The sequence below is a fragment of the Scyliorhinus torazame genome, chromosome 13 (genome assembly GCF_047496885.1).
Source record: "Scyliorhinus torazame isolate Kashiwa2021f chromosome 13, sScyTor2.1, whole genome shotgun sequence".
Classification (NCBI taxonomy): domain Eukaryota; kingdom Metazoa; phylum Chordata; class Chondrichthyes; order Carcharhiniformes; family Scyliorhinidae; genus Scyliorhinus; species Scyliorhinus torazame.
The window spans coordinates 213182706-213194837 of record NC_092719.1 but is presented as its reverse complement, the minus strand read 5'-3'; the positions used below and the strand labels follow the sequence as shown (position 1 = coordinate 213194837).

General features: G+C 50.6%; 1 protein-coding gene across 2 annotated transcripts in view; it reads left to right on the top strand.

The window, feature by feature from the left end:
- Positions 1-12132, top strand: part of LOC140388602 (plexin-A1-like) — a 626216-nt gene that overhangs the window by 378579 nt on the left and 235505 nt on the right. The gene's annotated exons all lie outside the window — the stretch shown is intronic.

Genomic DNA, 12132 nt, shown 5'->3' with positions numbered 1-12132 from the left:
GCGGGCTGGTTCCGTGGGGGCCTATGTTCCCCCGTGCCGGGCCCCTGTGGGCCTCCGCCATATTGCCCGTAGGCCGGCGGGGAGGCGGGAACCCACGCGCATGCGCGGAATCACGCCGGCCGTAGTGCGCATGCGCGGAATCACGCCGGCTGGAGCTGCGGGGACCACTCTGACGCCGACCTAGCCCCCGAGGAAGGGGAGCATACCTGATGATCGAAGACCGTTGACGCTGCTTTTCATGCCAGCGTCAGAACCTGCCGTGGGATTGGAGAATCCTAACCTCTATTTCTCGTGTTGGCTTTACAACTAAGGTAACCTTTCCATTTAAATACCTGCCTCTCTCTCCCTCTCTGTTTTTCTTTGTCTGCCTCTCTCACTTTCTCCCTCCCTCAGGCAGAGAGAATAGTGTCTTCCAAAGACCAAACATTAATGAGGACGGTGAAATTAAATCTGCACAACCCAACAATTTATTTTCTTTTTAGAATATCCATTAAAATAACAAGCCCTCGGGAGGAATGGTTATAAAGTAAATGACGCTACAAGATTTGAATACAAAAGTATCCGGCAATCAAGTCTGTCTTACGATGTGCCTGTGTGGAAAGCTTAATTCCTTTCTCATCATTCCAGCCTGCCCCTTACTCTAGCTTACCACAAAAACAAGAACTTACATTGAGTCAACGCCTGTAACACAGCAAAATGTGCCAGGGGCACTGGAAGGTGTTGGCCCGTTCCTCATCTAAGTATATATTCTTTGTGAGTGGATTTAAATGGTCTGCTTTTAACCACATAGGCATCGCTGCCCTGCTTCTGTCTATTCTCAGAATTCATCCATTGGCACAGGAAATGCGACTGACTTTACTCCTTCCTTTTCCTGGCCAGGAGGGCTGGCAGTAGACGGTTCCGGCTGGGGGGGGTGGGTTGAGGCCAATTACTGTACCCTGCTTAAATTAGTTACCTCTACACAGATTGGTATTTGAGGCATTGTCCTTCTCCTTTTATTGGTTCAAAAACAGGAAGGCAGACTACTACCTGAATGGTTGTAAATTGGGAGAGAGGAGTGTGCAGCGGGACCTGGGTGTCCTTGTGCACCAGTCACTGAAGGTAAGCATGCAGGTGCAGCAGGCGGTAAAGAAGGCAAATGGTATGTTGGCCTTCATTGCGAGAGGTTTCGAGTATAGAAGCAGGGATGTGTTGCTGCAATTGTACAGGGCCTTGGTGAGGCCACACTTGGAGTATTGTGTGCAGTTTTGGTCTCCTTCTCTGAGGAAGGATGTTCTTGCTCTCGAGGGAGTATAGCGGAGGTTTACCCGACTGATCCCAGGGATGGCGGGACTGTCATATGAGGAGAGATTGACTAGGTGGGGATTGTTCTTGCTGGAGTTCAGAAGAATGAGGGGGGTGATGCGTTATGTACTCTGGGATAACACAGGCTGCAACTGGATGCAGCTTTAATCAAAAGATACTCCAGACCTTGAAGTTAGTTCAATCTGATTTATTGAACCAGTAGCACAGTTAGCATAGTTCTCTATGAGTTCGACTCTCTGATAACCTAAGTGTGGTTACTCTGTCTGACTGAACCAGACTAGCTCTTAGCCACGTGCTGGAGGTGTGATACTGTACATACACCCTGACTCACTCTGTAGATGTTCGTCAGTGGAAGGAGGCGGAGTGTGAGTGCCTCGTGCCTCTTATAGTGAGATACCACCCCTGAGTGTCCTGCCTGCTCATTGGTCATGTCCTGTTCTCTGTGTTCATTAGCTGCCTGTCTGTGCCTGTCTGTATGTCATTATCTGCATGCCTGCATATCATGCCAGGGGGATCTCATAGAGACTTATAAAATTCTAACAGGACTAGACAGGGTAGATGCAGGGAAGATTTTATCAGTGATGGGTGTGTCCAGAATTAAGGGTCACAGCCTGAGGATTCAGGGTAAACCATTTCGGACAGAGATGAGGAGACATTTCTTCACCCTAAGGGTGGTGAGCCTGTGGAATTCATTACCACAGGAAGTAGTTGATGCTAAAACATTGAATATATTCAAGAGGCGGCTGGATATAGCACTTGGGGAGAATGGGATCAAAGGCTATGGGGAGAAAGCAGGATTAGGCTATTGAGTTGGATGATCAGCCGTGATCGTGATGAATGGCGGAGCAGGCTCGAAGGGCCAAAAGGCCTCCCTCCGCCTGCTCCTATCTTCTATGTATCTATGAATGGACTGGGCAAAAGCTCGCTCTGTAGAATTTGATGACAGGATGAGGCCTTGGAGAGGCCCTTAATTGGCCACCAGGCCTCAGTTCGTCTAGGGGTGAGAAGCCGAACCTTGCCCTTTCCTGCCTTTGACTTTATCAGAGGGGACGGTGACAGGCTCTACCCCCCCCCCGCCGAATAAATGGGCGCTCCTGCCCCAATTCCTCTCAGAGTATCACCTCTCCAAAATTACTATATTCAGCATTTCAACGTTCTTGGCTGTTAAAACACCACCCAAGCTCCTTCTTTGCTGTGTTCCTCTTGTTGTTGGGGTTTTGTTTTGAGTGCGGCGACTGTACGATTGAGATAAATGTGCTGTCGAGGTTGGGCTCTCCTTGTTTAACAATTATTAATTTGCTTCTGACAGTTCAGGTTCTGACCCTGCAGCAAGAGTTGAAACTGGTGTGTGACTGTTTGAGTTGCTTATCTTGGCTGACGAGGAGAATTGTATATCTTTGGAGCTCTGGAATACCCTGCCCCGATTTAAAATCTGACAGTGCTGCACGCAGTTGGTCTAATCAGTTTTGTTTGGTTGGGGGGGGGGGGGGGGGGGTGGCTATTTTAACATTCCTCTGAGAAACGGATGTGGATGTTGGTGCCTCTGATACCTCGTCCCTGGTTTGTGAAGCTTTCAGGCAGTGACTATCCTCGGGATGTTTTGCTCTCGGGGAGGGGGTCAGCATCCTTTACAACAAGAAGACCCATTTTTAAAATTTAGTCAAAAACATAATCTTCATAATCTTGTCACTCAGATGCCAATAATAAAAGAAAACAGAATAGAGATTGTCATGTGAGAGTGCCTTTAAGAACTGGGTGTTTAAGAAATGTACCTTTAAGAAATGGGTGTTTATCAGTGATGTCAGAGAGTGGGTGGAGCTGGGCTGTCTGTCGGCTTTTTACTTTCGTTTCAGGCTGTTTGCTGCAGGGTGTGTTTTAGTTTCATTTTCAGTGTTGGAGCTGAAGCCAGACAGAGCAGGTGTACTGTTGATCTCTCTGCCATGAAAAGACTATCTCTTGATCATTTGGTGAATTCAGAATTATAAATGTTCTCAGTAGTGAATGTAAACCTGATGTGCTTCTGTTAAAAGGTGTTTCTTTTGTCTTCTGGATGTTGTTTGGGATGTTATTAAGGATTACTTAGTGTTGTATTCTTTGGGGGTTGTATTTGAATTGAGGGTTGCTGAGATGTTCACTGTATGTTTTAAAAAGGTTAACTTGAGTTCATAGAATAAACATTGTTTTGCTTTGAAAAATACTTTTCCATTTCTGCTGTACCACACCTGTAGAGTGGGCCGTGTGCTCCCCATACCACAATCTATTAAAAGTTGTGGGTCAGGTGAACTCTATGCTACACTTTGTGGTTCTCTAAACCCTGGTCCATAACAAGATATATCCCAACAAAGTTTTCAGCGTTTTTGCAAGAAAAAAGTTGTTAGTTGTTGATAATAGCTACCCGAAGAGCCATGCTAAAGTAATCAGTTGAGCTCGTAACGTGGTTCATTTGTGCTTGCTGAAGTGACATACATTCATACTTAATGACCCACTGTCTAAAGAAAAGGAATCTGTTCGAACCTTGCAGCTTCCTTAAATTGCCCGGGAGCTTGGGGAATCTATCGTCCCTTGTTGATTTCTCCATGGCAATGATTTGGTCAAGCAGAGCTGGTTCGTAAACCAGGCAGCACGCTTTTCTCCTGCGGTGAAAATTGTTGTGGTTGTTTGAAATTTGGCATTCTTGTGTTTGTCCGGATAAGTGCAGGATGTCCGCAGGATAGAACATAGAACAGTACAGCGCAGTACAGGCCCTTCAGCCCACGATGTTGTGCCGACCATTTATCCTAATTTAAGACCAACCTAACCTACACCCCTTCAATTTACTGCTGTCCATGTGCCTGTCTAAGAGTCGCTTAAATGTCCCGAATGACTCTGACACCCCCAACTCCGCTGGTAGTGCATTCCACACACCCACCATTCTCTGTGTAAAGAACCTACCTCTGACATCTCCCCTATACCTTCCTCCAATCACCTTAAAATTATGTCCCCCCGTGACAGCCATTTCCACCCTGGGGAAAAGTCTCTGGCTATCCATGACGGGCTAAATCTATCGGACCAACAATATTCCATAACGTGTTGACATATTCTGACCTCAGTCTGAATGATTATGGGATGGTGTTGATGCTGGCCGCCTCTATCTCCCTGTATTTATCTTTCTGCATTGTTGACGCTGAAAGCGACGCTGCCCCTTTAAGAGGAATGAAGGGATGGATTTGGGAGGGTGCAGGTGCTTCCTGTTTGTTGCTTTTTTGGGAGACTTCCATGGCGTTCCCAGTACAGGCGGACAGATAACAGGATTGGACTACTTTCCCACAGTCCGACTATCCCTCAGCAGACATTAATGGGATTCCCGGATGGTAGCGACGGACTTGCTCACTCCCTGGATGCTGTCATGGTGCCAGTGATGTGCTGCCCTCTCCAAAAACAGCAGAAATGTACAATTTTAAATGATACCACAGAGTTGCTTTAATGTCTAATGTTTCACATTAATGTTTTGCAGCCCACACGTACACCAATCAAAAGAGAGAAAATAGTTTATGCAGAAAAAGCAGGGAAAAGTGGGCTTCGTGAGGTCCGACGGAGTGTAGTGCTAGCATTGGCGCAATGGGCTGAATGTCCTCCTGTGTGGCAATAGCTTGCGATTCAAGAAAATGCAAACTGGTCCAGGTAGAATTTAAAAGGTCCCACAGCATCGTTGAATGAAATGAAAATGAAATGAAATGAAAATCGCTTATTGTCACAGACTTCAAATGAGGTTACTGTGAAAAGCCCCTAGTCGCCACATTCCGGCGCCTGTTCGGGGAGGCTGTTACGGGAATGAAGAGCAGGGCTATCCCCCAGTATCAAGGCCAATAGTTGCAATGGGGAGACCGTGGTGTAGTGGTATAATAATAATCTTTATCCCCTAGTCGTCACATTCCGGCGCCTGTTCGGGTACACAGAGGGAGAATTTAGAATGCCCTAACAAGCACGTCTTTGGACTGTGGGAGGAAACCGGAGCACCCGGAGGAAACCCACGCAGACACGGGGAGAACGTGCAGGCTCCGCACAGACAGTGACCCAGCGGGGAATCGAACCTGGGGCCCTGGAGCTGTGAAGCAACAGTGCTAACCACTAAGCCGCCCCTCTCTTTGCTTTCTCAATGTAAAGAAAAATGAATTGATACATTTTCTCGCCTTCATTTCAGCTCCGCCTGCCCATCACAACACACCAAACCTTTGCAAACTGTGCACTGGCAAAACTTTCAAACCCTTTGTGCTTTGCCAGTATCGGAGAAGCTTGTATTTTACTACACAACTCCTAAAGAACGCAATAACTTGCATTTATATAGCAACTTTCACAGCCTTAGGACATCCTAAAGTGTAATCTCTGTAGTGATTTAGGAAATTGGCAGCAACCAATTAACGTGATAATGACCCAATGATCAGTTGTCGTGATATTGGTTAATTGATATTGTTATGGGCCAGGGTTTAGAGAACCCCAAAGGGTATCATGGAGTTCCCCTGACCCACAACTTTTAATAGATTGTGGTATGGGGAGCACACGACCCACTCTACAGGTGTGCTACAGCAGAAATGGACAAGTATTTTTCTTAAAGCAAAACAATGTTTATTCTATGAACTCAAGTTAACCTTTTTAAAACATACAGTGAACATCTTAGCAACCATCAATTCAAATACAACCCCCAAAGAATACAACACTAAGTAATCCTTTAAGCTTTCCTTTTAACATCCATAAGACTTAAAAAACATAACCCTTTAACAGAAGCACATCAGGTTAAAGTTACTACTGAGAGCAGTTATTATTTTAAATCACCAAAGGATCGATTTACAGTCTTTAGATTACAGAGAGAGATTCATACACCTTCTGGCTGTGGCTGCAGCTATCCAGCTCTGAAAACGAAACTAAAACACACCCTGCAGCAAACAGCCTAAAACAAAAGTAAGAAGCTGATAGACAGCCCAGCTCCACCCACACTCTGACATCATTGCAGCAATAATCACCCATTTCTTAAAGGTACACTCACTACAGATATTTATATACACACCCATTCATAAACACCCATTTCTTAAAGGTACTCTCACTACAGATATTTATACACACACCCATTTATAAACACCCATTTCTTAAAGGTACTCTCACATGACAAGAAAGCATTGTCAACTCATCTCCACAAGGAGCAAAACAGCATAGATACATTTAAAGGCGGCACGGTAGCACCGTGGCTAGCACAGTTAATTCACAGCTCCAGGGTCCCAGGTTCGATTCCCCGCTGGGTCACTGTCTGTGCGGAGTCTGCACGTTTTCCCCGTGTGTGCGTGGGTTTCCTCCGGGTGCTCCGGTTTCCTCCCACAGTCCAAAGATATGCCGGCTCGGTGGATTGGCCGCGCTAAATTGCCCCTTAGTGTCCAAAAAGGTTTGGTGGGGCTGCTGGGTTACGGGGATAGGGTGGAGGTGTAGGGTGCTCTTTCCGAGGGACAGTGCAGACTCGGATGGGCTGAATGGCCTCCTTCTGCATTGTAAACTCTATGATCCTACGTTTAGCTCAGTGGGCTGGACAGCTGGTTCGCGATGCAGAGCGAGGCCAACAGTTCAGTTCCTGTAGCGGCCGGGGTTATTCATGAAGGCCCCGCCTTCTCAACCTTACCCCTCGTCTGAGGTGTAGTGACCCTGAGGTTAAACCACCACCAGTCAACTCTCCCTACTCAAAAGGGGAAAGCTGTCGATGGTCATCGAGCGACTATGGCAAATTTACTTCCTGGAAGGACATGTTGATTGGCTTAACTGAAGGAAGGTGAGGGGAGTCTTGTGTGGAACATAAGAGTAGACATGGCCCAGATGGGCTGAATGGCTAGTTTCTGAGCTGAATGCCTTGAGTAATTCTGAGCATGTGGTCGTAGATTGATGAAACATCACAAACTAATATCTTACGGTATTACCTTGAAGAATTGAACAGAACTTTCACTTGTGCTTATTCAACCTGCTCAGGAAACTTGCCTTATGAGTGTCTGGTTGTCTCGGTTGTTTGAAGACTGGTTAATCCAGCGGGCGGGTGTTTGAGTAGCAGAACTCCGGGTTTCTGGGCTCTCTCCCCACCCCTATATCTGGGCCCGTTCTTCTTCCAACTGCAGTTTAAGGTTCCTCTCCTTCCTTCTCTTGTCAACTTGTCGAGGTCGAACCCTTCATCTCGGGGAAGGCACAGCGTTGCCGACATTTGTGGCGCATTGTGCATTGCTGCAGGAAAGCGTCAGGAGAATTAGTTCCAGGGACGAGGAACGTCAGTCACGTGGGTGGACTGGAGAAGCCCCTTGGAGAGGAGAGGGCTGACCAGGGATCTGAGCGAGGTGTTCAAACTCACGAGGGGCCTGAGCAGAGTAGATCAGTCGAGGTCGCTCTCGTCGGCAGGAGGGTCGAGAGCCAGAGGGACACCGACTGAACGGTGATTGGCAAAAGGAACATGGGGCAATTGGAGGCAGATTCAACGGAGGCGTTCACGAGGGAACTGGATACGGAATTGCAGCGCTATCATGGAAAGGGTGGGGTGTGGGACTAGCGAGAGTTGCTGTTGCAGACAGCTGGCCTGGGCTGAATGGACTCCTTCTGTGCTTTAGCCGTTCTATGATTCTACATCAAGCACAATGGCAGACCTGGGATTCTCCAGTCAGGTGAACTCAGGGGGTGAATGTCGAGAAGTGCTGGGGTAATAACTTAATAATCTTTATTGTCACAAGCAGGCTGACATTAACACTGCAATGAAGTTACTGTGAAAAGCCCCTAGTCCCCACACTCCGGCTCCTGTTCGGGTACACTGAGGGAGAATTCAGAATGCCCAATTCACCTAGCAGCACGTCTTTCGGGACTTGCGGGAGGAAACCGGAGCGCTCGGAGGAAACCCACGCAGACACGGGGAGAACGTGCAGAGTCCGCACAGGCGGTGACCCAAGCCGGGAATCGAACCTGGGACCCTGGCGCTGTGAAGCAACTGTGCCACCGTGCCATCCACTTGCTCACGGCCTTGCACATCGACCGGCTCGACTTGAGGCCACGGGTGCGAGAATAACTGCGGAGGGGTAGGGGGGCCGGCAGCGGGAGTGAGGCGCTGATATCTTTCCAAATTCGCTCTCTTGACGTACGTGTCACTGATGAAGCTGGCGTTAATGTCCTACCCGCGTTGTCCATGAGAGGTTGGTGCTGGTGGAGCCTCTCTCGAACGTCCTGTGTGGCAGAGTTTGCCATGACCCTCACAGCTGACCCTTTGCTGCGATGGCTGCCCTCACGGTGCCCAGGACCACCTGGTTCTGCAACCAGGAGACTGGAACCCAGCGAAGCCCACCTTTTACCGGCCTTGACCGTATGAGGCTCTCCACCGGGGTTGACGCGCAGGTGCATTTGTGAATGTCCAAGATATGCCGATTATCAGAGGGAAAGTCTAAATTCCCAGTGAGTGCCCGTAACCAATCCTGTTTTTTGGGAACACAAACTACTTTGCGAATGAATTGGTGAAGCCGCCTCTTTGATGCCCCGCAACCGTATTATGGGGCATTGTGTTGATAAAACGAAGGTTTACTGAAGGATATTTGAAGAGAATTTCGAGAGATCATTCATGTGAAGGTTTAAGTTGCGTGTCATTGATTTTTCAGTTGAACTTAAGTGAGGGTTTTCACGATTATTAAATGGATTTTCTGGAGTGTACATCTTCTCTATCTCGCTCTCCGTTTAAGACTCTCTCTATCACATAATCTTTATCTGTCTCTCTACTCTCCACTCTCTTCTGCAGCTTATTGTTTGGCCACCCTCTGGCACATCCTGCCAACCGGTGGCAGCCAATTTGTGCCCAGGAAGATCGCACAAATGGCAATGTGATAATGAACAGTGATGCTTATTGAGGGGTATTTGTGGCCCCGTCCCCAGAGAGAACTCCCCTGCTCTGCTTAATAATATCACAGGGTGCATTGTGAGCACCTTGCGTACAGGAGCAGGGATGCCTTGCTGCAATTATACAGGGCCTTGGTGAGGCCACCCATGGAATATTGGCCGGGATCCTCCCTTCTGCGAACTGAGTCCCCACGCCAGCGGGAATACCGGCGCCAACGGCCCCCGAAGGTGAGGAAATCTCACCTTTCTAGGGGGGGCTAGGTGGACGCCGGAGGGGTTGGCACCGCTCCAGCCGGCGCAGAACGCCCGGCGTGATTCCGCGCATGCGCGGACCGGCCAGCGTATTCTCGCGCATGCACGGGTGTTCTCTTCTCCGCGCCGGCCCCCAGGCAATATGGCGGAGCCCTACAGGGGGTCGGCGCGGAAGGAAGACGCGCCCCCATGGAACAAACCCGGCGGCAGATCGGTGGGCTCCGGTAGCGGGCCAGGCCACCGTGGGGCCTCTCCCCCCCCCCCCCCCCCCCGTGTCGGATCCACCCGCGCCCACCCGAGGACCGCCCACGCATACTCACCTGTCAGTTCCCGCCAGTGCGTGAGTTGAGCGATTCATTTCGGCAGGACTGGCCGAAAATGGACGGCCGCTCGGCCCATCCGGTCCCGCAGAATCGCCGGAGCGGGGGCGCTGTCAACGGAATCCCGCCCCTGCCCGAAAATCGGTGCCGGAGAATACGAAAGCCGGCGTCGGGGCATCAGGCGGGATTCGCGACTCCCACCGGGGATTCTCCGACCCGACCGGGGGGGGCGGGGGGCAGAGAATCCCGCCCATTGTGTTTGGTCTCCTTGGGCGGGAGTTTCCCCTAACGGGTGGGCCATACCGGCGCCCCGGCCGCCCGGAATGTGTGGAATGCTCCGGGTGTGGGCTAGGCCAGCGCCAGCGGTGTTGGCGCCGCGCCAGCCGGTGCAAAAGGGCTTAGCGCCGCACCAATCGGCGGCGAAGGGCCTCCGCCAGACGGTGCGAGTTGGCGCATGCGCGGGAGCGCCAGCGTGTGCTGGCGTCGTCCCAGTGCATGCGCAGGGGGGTTGTTCTCCGCGCCGGCCATGGCGGACTGGTACAGCAGCCGGCGCGGAGGGAAAGAGTGCCCCACGGCGCAGGCCTGCCCGTGGATCGGTGGGCCCGATCGCGGGCAAGGCCACCGCGGGGCCCGGCCCCCGAACCAGCTCCCCCCGCGCCCCCCTGACGACTCCGCACGCCGCCGCAGAACCAGGTCCCGCCGGTACGGACCTGGTGTACTTTACGCCGGCGGGACACACCGAAAACGGGTGGCCACTCGGCCCATCGCGGGCCGGGGAATCGCAACGGCCCCCACCGGCCGATACACGCTCCGCCGAAAAAACGGCGCTGGAGAATCCGGCAGCTGGCGGCAGAGTGGCGGGGTGGGATTCACGCCGCCCCCCCGGCGACTCTCTAACCCGGCGGGGGGCCGGAGAATCCCGCCCCTTATCTGAGGAAGGATCAAAGAATAGAATAAAATATCGACAGTGCAGAACGAGGCCATTCGGCCTCTCGAGTCTGCATCCACCCTCTGAAAGAAAACCCGACCTCGGCCCACACCCCCGCCCCCATCCCCGTAACCCCACCTAACCTGCACATGGTTGGACTGCGTGAGGAAACGGGAGCACCCGGAGGAAACCCACGCAGACCCACGGAGAACGTGCAAACTCCACACAAGACAGTCACCCAAGGCTGGAATTGAACCCTGGTCCCTGGCACTGTGAGGTGGCAGTGCTAACCGCTGTGCCACTTTGCCGTGAAGGATGTTCTTGCTATAAAGGGAACAGAGAGAAGGTTTACCAGACTGATTCCTGGGATGGCGGGACTGACGTATAAGGAGAGATTGAGTCAGCTCGGATTGTATTCGCTGGGGTTGAGAAGAATGAGGGAAATCTCATGGAAACCTCAAAGATCCAAACAGGACGAGACAGGGTAGATGCAGGAAGGATGGTGGGATGTCCAGAACCTCATGAGTCACAATCTGAGTATACGGGGTAGACCATTTAGGACAGAGATGAGGAGACATTTCTTCACCCAGAGAGTGGTCGGCCTTTGGAATTCACTACCCCAGAAAGTAGTTGAGGCCAGAGCATTGTATGTTCAAGAATGGGATCAAAGGATATGGGGGGAAGATGGGATCAGGCTATCGAGTTGAATGGTCAGCCATGATAATAAGAACAAAGAACAATACAGCACAGGAACAGGCCCTTCGGCCCTCCAAGCCTGCACCGACCACGTGTCCTATCTAAACCAACCGCCTGTATCCTTCTAGACCCCGTCTGTTCATGTGTGTCTCCAGATAGGTCTTAAAGCTCGCTAACGTATTTGCCTCAACCACCTCACTTGGCAGTGCATTCCAGGCCACCACCACCCTCTGTGTAAAAAAACCTCCCCCGCACATCCCCACTGAACCTATCCCCCCTCACCTTGAACTTGTGCCCCCTTGTAATTGTCATTTCCGCCCTGGGAAAAAGCCTCCAACTGTTAACCCTATCTGTACCCCTAATAATTTTATAAACTTCGATCAGGTCGCCCGTCAAATGAATTGTCTGGTTTGATTTATTGTGTTTTATTTAATTTAGAGTACCCAATTATTTTTTTTTCCAATTAAGGGGCAATATAGCGTGGCCAATCCACCTAACCTGCACATCTTTGGGTTGTGGGGGTGAAACCCACGCAGACACGGGGAGAATGTGCAAACTCCACACCGACAGTGACCGAGGGCCAGGATCGATGATTTGATTTATTGTCACGTGTACTGGGGTACAGTGAGAAGCATTATTCTACATGCAGTCCGGACAAATCGTTCCATGCATGAAAAACATAGGACGTATAACAAATACACAACGTAAACACGTAGGCACAGGCATCGGGTGAAGCACACGGAGTGTAGTACTGCTCAGTAG